We start from the raw sequence: 8,885 nt of genomic DNA on the forward strand, positions 1-8,885 counted from the left end.
CTATCTCTGCACTATGCAATGCAACAAACTAGTAAAATCAGAACATGTGCAATGTTGTGTAAGAAGTAAGTAAACATCAGGGAGCAGTTTGCATCATTCTCTGATCCTTTTCTATTATTCAACATCTCTACATGAACACCAATCCTCCAACCACACTTAACAATATTATCTAATGATTATTCTGGAAACAATATTTTTCTCCTTAAAATCCAGACTGAGTCTTCAAAGGACAAAAGTAGAAAAACAAGTGATTTGTTAAAGATAGAAGGGTATCCAGAAGAACACCTACCGGAAGTCAATTATGAAGACTGAATTACTAGTATGTAGATCATAGATACAATATATAATAACTATATTAAAAAGATTAAATGTTAAATATATTAGTTTTTAAATTATTAGTATAAATACATGTAATGGTTTTAGTTTGTTGCATAGTTAATTGAGATAGGAACTCTAATATCTTAGAAAAAAAAAACTTCATAGCTTTAAAAATAATGAAACAAATGAGTTGGAAATGAAAACATGTCTTTATTTTTTTTTATCAAGTTTCTATGTAATACTTCAAAAATAAAGAATTAAAAGAAAATAAAATTTTCTAAAGTAAAAAAATTAAAATCAAAATTATGAAATTCATAAATTGAAACCGTAAACTCACACTACAAAAAAAAGGCGCCGTTTGCTACCATTTTTCGAAATACTTTCTAGCACATTTGTGAGCATAAATGGAAAAACGACCATTTTTCGAAATATTGAAAATTTACCACTAGTCAAATTTCCTTCCGTTTGCGAGCACTCGTATGTGCTAGCAAAAAATTTTCATGTAAAAAGGAAACATAATCATTTCCACCGGCTGTTTGCGTTCTTACAAAGTAAACTTACTGACGAAGATGTTAAACATATAGGCTGGAATTTCAGGTAATTGTATAAACCATTAGCATAAAGAATGGTCAAGGTTTTACTTATGTTCTGATTGTATCCTAGAATTTCTTGATGTAACTGTAATCTTATATATATATTTGATATGTTGTTCTAACTTTTTTTTTTTTAATTATTTTACAGAACCATGCTAACACTGAGCAATATAATCAAGACCACGTCAAATTTGCTTTTGGTAGAAGATGTAGAAACAAATACGGTGATCATATAAACAAATTGAAACATAAGAAAAAAAAAACCACCTTATTTCATTGAAGCTTTATGGGAGGCTTACTCTAATGCATGGGAGGATCCGGTTGCCAAGAAATTCTTAGAAAACCGCAAACAGGGGTATGAAAAGGCCCCGCCCACACATGCTAATGGATCTGTTTCATTTGAAGTCACTGTAGAAAGAATGGTAAATATTGCATTTTATAATTTAACTTGTTTACAGTTTGTAATTATTGTTAACTTTTTGAATATTGTTTGCAGACCAAAGAGAACAACGGGAAGTGTCCTGAATTTATAGAAGTCTATAAAAGAACTCACACGCTAAAAGGCAAAGATTCAGAAGAAGGGGTGTTGTGTTCGCATCGCTCCATAGAAACAATGGTAATTTCATATTCATATTAATATGCATACTAATTTATTTGTCTACAATTATTTTGAGTGACAACTGCTGGAATATTTACTAATATCTAATATCAAAGAAGATATGAAGCATTTCTTGATCTTGCATTTGGAATTTTAAATGAAGAAAATGGAAACTGCCTTGCATCTATGCTATGCTTCTATGGTTGATTCTATGCAATTTTTGAAAAACCAAGGCAGTTAGGAAGGGGGTTTACCATCTGTTGATATCGTATTTGCTCAATGATGGGGTACGAACTAAACCCTAATGGCAAGCCCAATAACAGTGACGGCCCATCAGCCCAGAGCCCAAGAAAGAGTATCTGTTCGGCACCAAAGAGTTCGGCACGACCAAAGAGTTCGGACTCAGCCTACAGCTCGGTAAAAGCCGACCAGTCAAGCTCTCCTCTCAGATCGGCAAGAGCTGATCGGTAAAGTCCAGCAGTTCGGTCTCAGCATTCGACCGAACTAGGAGTTAGTGGACTCATGAAAGGCCTCCACGACCTCCACTATACCCACGATCTATTTAGTGGTACGAAGCAGTTATTGAGCAGTTATTGCTCACCCACGATCTTGTTAGTGGGGCTGCAAACCACGATCCTAGTTCAATGTATAAATAGAACTTAGATCAGATAGAAAAAAGTTAAGCTCTCTAGAGATAAAAGCATATAGCAAGTCTGTGTTGTAAGCTGTAATCCCAGATCAAGCAATACAATCTTGCCCTCCCTTCTTCCCGTGGACGTAGATTTACCTCAGTAAATCGAACCACGTAAATTCTTTGTGTCGTAATTTATTTTTACGAGCATTTATCATCATCAGAAATTCGCGGAATCATCACTGGCGCCGTCTGTGGGAAACAGAGAACAAAATTTGTGATAAAGCGAATTTTTGATCCATTTTTTCCACCCAAAAAATGCATACCAGATCGCAGAATACCCGTATTCCAGCCCGTGAGAACCAGGAGGAAGCCAATCCATCCCATAGGTCGGGAAAACAGCCTAGGGATAAATCTACCACCAGTTCTCATGGCGAAGGAACAAGCCGCTCCAAAAATCGTCCCACTGAGTCTTCCCAGCAGCCCGATTTGAATGAGGCTGTCAAGCAGTTTTTGGCTGAAAAGCAGGAGGAATTCTTAACCTTCCTGCGAAAAAGCCAAAAGCAGCCGGAGACGAAAACGACGGATTCTCCTTCTCCCTCCGCACAAGAAAGTCACTACCGCAGTAGTGTCGCATCTCCCAGGAGAAAGAATCCTCAACCCCGACATATTCCTGTTCCTCCTCGGTACCGGAATCACAGGAGAACTCAATCTCCTCCATACCGACGAGATATCGGATTCGCCGTGTACGGAGCACTGAAGACTCCGTTCTCGGACGACATCACCCGAACTCCCCTACCACAGAACTACCGAACTCCGTCGATGACTTACGACGGGCTCGTGGACCCTCACGATTTCTTGGGGCGCTATCAATATAACATGGCGAACCAGGGTCTCAACGAGGTCCACATGTGCAAGCTGTTTCCCGAGCTGCTCATCGGGAACGCGAGAAGGTGGTTCGATAGCCTCCCCCAGGGCAGCATCAGATCTTACCGAGATCTAATGGATGCCTTCCACAGGAGGTTCTTTCAGAAAGCGGAAGCCCGAATCACTTCGGCTCAGCTGCTTTCCATTCGTCAAGGTCGCGACGAAAAAATCAGCGACTTTATGACAAGATTCCACAAGGAATGCCTGCAAGTAGACGATCTCAACGATCTGCTTGTCATCTCGGCATTCCAAAATGGAATCCTGCCCGGAGCTCTCTACAGGAAGCTCGTTGAGTGCGGTCCGCAGACAGCTCAGGAAATGTGGGACATTGCGGACCAGTATTCCCGGGCCGATGAGGCAGACCGTCGCAAACGGTCGTTAGACAGCTCATCGACCCGAGGAGACAGAAGGAAGCCCGATCATAGCGATCAGGGGCATCCTCGCCGGACTCCATTTGAAAGAATTCAAAGGGCTCCGGTGCAAGACAGATTGGGACCTCGTCTCAATCCCGAGAAGCCGCCCGCTCAGTTCGTACCGCTGAACAAGCCGAGAGCGGAAATATTCGAACTGCACTCTGACCTATTCGAAAAGCCAAAGCGGATGACGAAATCAGCCGCGCGCCGACCACAGGATAACTACTGCTCCTACCATCAAGACCACGGTCACGATACTGAGGAGTGCAGAAACTTGGCTGCAGGTATCGATGTTCTTGTGAAGGCAGGGACATTGAAAAAATACCGAAGTAAGCAGCCAAAGAAGAATAAAAAGCAGAGTGGTGCGAACTGCGCTCCTCAGGATCCGAAAAGGCAGCCGGATCCCGAAGACGATGACGAGCCGCAATATGATGGAGTAATCCAGACTATTGACGCGCTCCCTGCCGGGAAGACCAAGTCGTCCCTAAAGTCAGAACGCAGAGGCTCCAATCGAGAGGAGCCAACGCATAAAAGGCTGAAGCAGGACGAAGTGATTACGTTCTCGGCTGCTGATCCCGTCCCGGCCATCTCTCCTCACCAAGACGCCATTGTCATCCAAGCCGGAGTGGCAAACAAACTGATCCACAGGGTGTTTGTGGATACAGGAGCGTCGGTTAGCATTCTTTTTAAAGAGTGCTTCGACAAACTAGAAGTGGACCCAGCTCGGCTCAGTCCGGCTCCGCTTCCCCTGAAGAGCTTCACTCAGGAGGACACCCGCCCTGAAGGTATTATCAGCCTTCCGATCACGGTGGGGAAAGCGCCTACTAGCTCCAGTACGATGATTGAGTTTTTCGTGGTGAAAGCTCGGTCCCCGTACAACGTCATCCTGGGAAGAGACTGGCTCAACACAGTTCGGGCCGTTTGCTCCACCTATCACCTCACCATCAAGATCCCTACTAAAGGAGGGATAGCGGTCATCCGAGGTGACCAAAAGAGAGCAAAGGAATGTCTGCAAATTGCGCTTAGAAGTGCCGAGCAGTCAGATCGGCACCACCAAGCATAGCAATCACAGCAGCCGGAGTCAGAGGCGATGACCGAAGTCATACCGGAGCCGAACTCGATGACAGTTCAGCTGTACGAAGACGATCCATCCAGAACGGTTAAGATCGGCTTCGCGGGAACGCCCCTACTTCGGGAAAAAACCATCCAGCTCCTCAAGGAGTATAAAGACGTCTTTGCATGGTCTCCGTTGGACATGACCGGAGTGCCCCCCGAGGTAATCACTCATCGGTTAAATATTGATCCTTCGGTCCGGCCGATAAAACAGAAGCAAAGACTCTTTGCGGCAGAACGAAGTCAAGTCATCCATGACGAAGTCCGTCAATTATTGAAGGCGGATGTGTTATTCGAAGTGAAGTATCCTTCGTGGGTGGCCAATCCTGTCATGATCAAGAAAAAGGAAGGAGGATGGCGGATGTGCATAGATTTCACCGATCTAAATAAGCACTGTCCCAAAGATTGCTATCCCCTTCCGAACATAGATAAAAAAGTAGAAGCTTTGGTAGGCTTTGAAATTTTTTGTTTTCTTGATCTGTACAAAGGATACCATCAAGTTTTAATGGATGAGATTGACGCTTCAAAAACGGCCTTCATTACTGATTTCGGCATTTTCGCTTATAAAAAGATGCCATTCGGTTTAAAGAATGCCGGAGCCACTTATCAAAGGATGGTAGACAAGCTTTTTCGGCACCTGATTGGAAAGGAGGTCGAAGTGTATGTTGACGATATAGTCGTCAAAAGCAAAAGCACTTCGGAGTACGAGCACAACCTCAAGTCCACTCTCGACGTGCTCAAGAAAGCCAACCTCAAACTTAATCCCCAAAAGTGTACCTTTTTGGTAGATTCGGGAAAGTTTCTGGGTTGTTGGGTTTCAAAGGACGGACTCAAGGCAAACCCCTCAAAAGTTCAAGTCGTTCAGAACATGGCAATGCCGAAGTCCATACATGACGTGCAAAGGCTAACCGGATGTCTAGCCGCACTGAATCGATTCCTTTCCCAAGCAGCCGAAAAGCAATTGTCGTTCTTCAAGGTGTTGAAAAAGGCACCAAAGTTCGAGTGGGGAGCCGAGCAGAAAAAGGCCTTTGACGAACTCAAAAGTTATCTAGCCGAGCTTCCTATTCTCTCTGCTCCAACCGAAGCCGAAGTAATATTCTTATACTTAGCGGCATCGGATCAAACCATCAGCGCGGTGCTTGTACGAGAAGAAGGCCTAAAGCAGCTTCCCATCTACTTTACAAGCCGAGCATTAAGAGGTCCAGAAACAAGGTATCAACCTCTGGAAAAAATTGCTCTGGCATTAGTAAATGCAGCAAGGAGACTGCGGCCATACTTCTATGCTCACAAGGTATGTGTCTTAACTGATCTGCCACTTCGGCAAGTGTTGACCAAACCAGAAGCATCAGGCAGAATCGCCAAGTGGGCTATAGAGTTGGGAGAGCACACAATTGAATATCTACCTCGGAAAGCCATCAAGGGACAAGCCTTGGCAGATTTTCTTGCAGAAGCAAAGTTCGATCAAGCAATTCCTGTTATTGCCGAACAGAAGAATTCTGCCAATGCCGAACTAGCACAGCCCTTGGAATCCGAAGTAGAGCCGCCGGACTGCTGGAGCGGATTCGTAGATGGAGCTTCAAACAAGATGGGAAGTGGAGCTGGTATTTTACTTGTCGCTCCCGACGGACACGAGGTAACCTACTCACTTCGGTTCCTATTCCCCACTACTAATAATGAAGCCGAGTACGAAGCCCTCCTGGCCGGACTCCAGTTAGCGCAAAGTCTGCTCGTCAAATCTCTCAAAGTCCATTGTGATTCACAAGTCATAGTAAATCACATGTTGGGTACAAGTGAAGCTCGTGACGAGAGAATGAAGAAGTATTTGGACAAAGCGCAAAGCATCAGCCGAAGTTTCTCCTATTTTCGGATAATCCGCATTCCCAGAGCGGAAAATAGCCGAGCAGATACCTTAAGTAAGTTGGCCTCAGATCCGAACTCAAAGGCGGAAGAATTAATGCATCGAAGCATTGATGAAGCCGAGGTACATTCAGTATCCAGCTCGCCGAACTGGATGACGCCGATCTTGCAGTATCTGGATCAAGGACAATTGCCCGAGGATAAGAGAGAAGCTCGGAAGATCACATGCCGAGCACTTCGGTACGAACTTCATGAAGGAGTCCTCTTTAGAAAGTCTTATCTCCAGCCGTTATTGCGGTGCGTAGGACCAGAAGAGACGGACTACATCCTCAGAGAAGTTCATGAAGGATCGTGCGGTAGCCACATCGGAGCCAGAGCTTTAGCTAAAAAAGTTCTGAGATGGGGATATTATTGGCCAACCATGGTACAAGAGGCAGTGCAGCTCGTCAAGAAGTGTACGAAGTGCCAAATTCATGCAAATGTCCCAAGGATGCCGCAGACCGATCTATACACTATGCAAAGCCCTTGGCCTTTCATGCAATGGGGCATAGACATAGTGGGACCACTTCCTCAAGCTCCTCGGCAAATGAAATTCCTTATCGTTGCCGTGGACTACTTCACGAAGTGGGTGGAGGCTGAACCATTAGCTACGATAACGAGCTCAAAGGCATTGGACTTCGTCTGGAAGAACATAGTGTGCCGATTTGGCATACCCCACATCCTCATCTCGGATAATGGGACTCAGTTCACCGACAAGACGTTCAAGAATTGGTGCCAAGAGCTGAACATTCAACAGCGGTTCACTTCGGTCTCCCATCCCCAAGCAAACGGACAAACGGAAGTAACGAACCGGATTCTGGTGAAAGGGTTAAAAGCTCGGTTAGAACAAGCCAAAGGACAATGGGTAGAAAATCTCCCTCAAGTCCTATGGTCCTATCGAACTACACCCAAAACCTCCAACGGTGAAACTCCGTACAGTCTGGTGTACGGCACTGAAGCCGTAATTCCGGTGGAGATCGGCGTACCCAGTCCCCGAACTCTAAATTTCTCCTCAGAAATGAATGACGACGGACTGAGAGCAGAACTAGATCTCGCCGAAGAAAGAAGAGAATTGGCGTGCATAAAAGCAGCCAAGTATAAGGAGCAAGTAGCCCGGTATTATAACCAAAGGGTGAAAAAGCTTCAATTTCAAGTGGGAGATCTCGTCTTGAGAAACAACGAAGTAAGCCGAGCAGAAAAGCTGGGCAAACTCGAGCCCACATGGGAGGGCCCGTATCGGGTGTCAGAAGTCCTCGGCAAAGGGTCTTATAAATTGACTCACATGTCAGGAGAACAAATACCCCGAACATGGCACGTCTCCAACCTCAAGAAGTTCCACTTGTAAGAGACAAAGTCCGGTCAGTCTGTCTTGTGTCTAGTTCGGTCATAGGGGTACATGTTTTTATTTGTTTGTTTTTACTTGTACCTTTTACTTGTCGTTTTATAAAAAGTTTAAAGTTTTTTCTTTCGTCTTTTTCATTTTTTCTCTATGTGTTTTGTCTCTATGTGCTTGTCGTCTCTTACAAATGGTACCAAGGTATATCGTTCTTTAAAGACTGATCCCCTTTTTAGATCGATTATTAAAGACTATTGTGAGTCCAAGCTTCTAAGGAGGATATAAGACCACAATTCAGCTTAACAAGCAGTCCGTCTGAAACGAACTGCAATAAGCCAACGATTGTGAGTCCAAGCTTCCAAGGAGGATACAAGACCGCAATTCAGCTTAACAAGCACTTCGTCTGAAACGAACTGCAATAAGGGAAAGTCCGATCCACGCGATAAACCTCGCCGAATTAGGACGACCAAGTTCGGTCAAAGAAGTTTACCTCATAAGACCGGGGACGACCACGTCTAGTCAAAGAGGTTTACTGCATAAGACCACTTCGGTTAACTGGGAAAGTCCGATCCACGCGATAAAACTCGCCGAATTAGGACAAGGGAAAGTTCGATCCCGGCGACAAAAATCGCCAAATTAGAACACAAACCAAGTCTGGTCAAAGATGTTTATTTCATCAGACCAAAGACGAGTCCGGTCAAAGATGTTTATTTCATCAGACCAAAGACGAGTCCGGTCAAAGATGTTTATTTCATCAGACCAAAGACGAGTCCGGTCAAAGATGTTTATTTCATCAGACCAAAGACGAGTCCGGTCAAAGATGTTTATTTCATCAGACCAAAGACGAGTCCGGTCAAAGAAGTTTACTTCATAAGACCAAGGACCAAGTTCGGTCAAAGAAGTTTACTTCATAAGACCGAGGACAAGTACGATGAAATTTTTTCGCTAAGCTGTAAATACAGTGTTAGAAGCGAAAACAAAATTTCATTTTTCAAATCTTGTTCGGCATACAACTCAGCTACCCTACAAAATGGCGTTACGCTATTACAAAGGACTATTC

Source organism: Salvia splendens, chromosome 15 (genome assembly GCF_004379255.2).
Source record: "Salvia splendens isolate huo1 chromosome 15, SspV2, whole genome shotgun sequence".
In the NCBI taxonomy this organism is placed as follows: domain Eukaryota; kingdom Viridiplantae; phylum Streptophyta; class Magnoliopsida; order Lamiales; family Lamiaceae; genus Salvia; species Salvia splendens.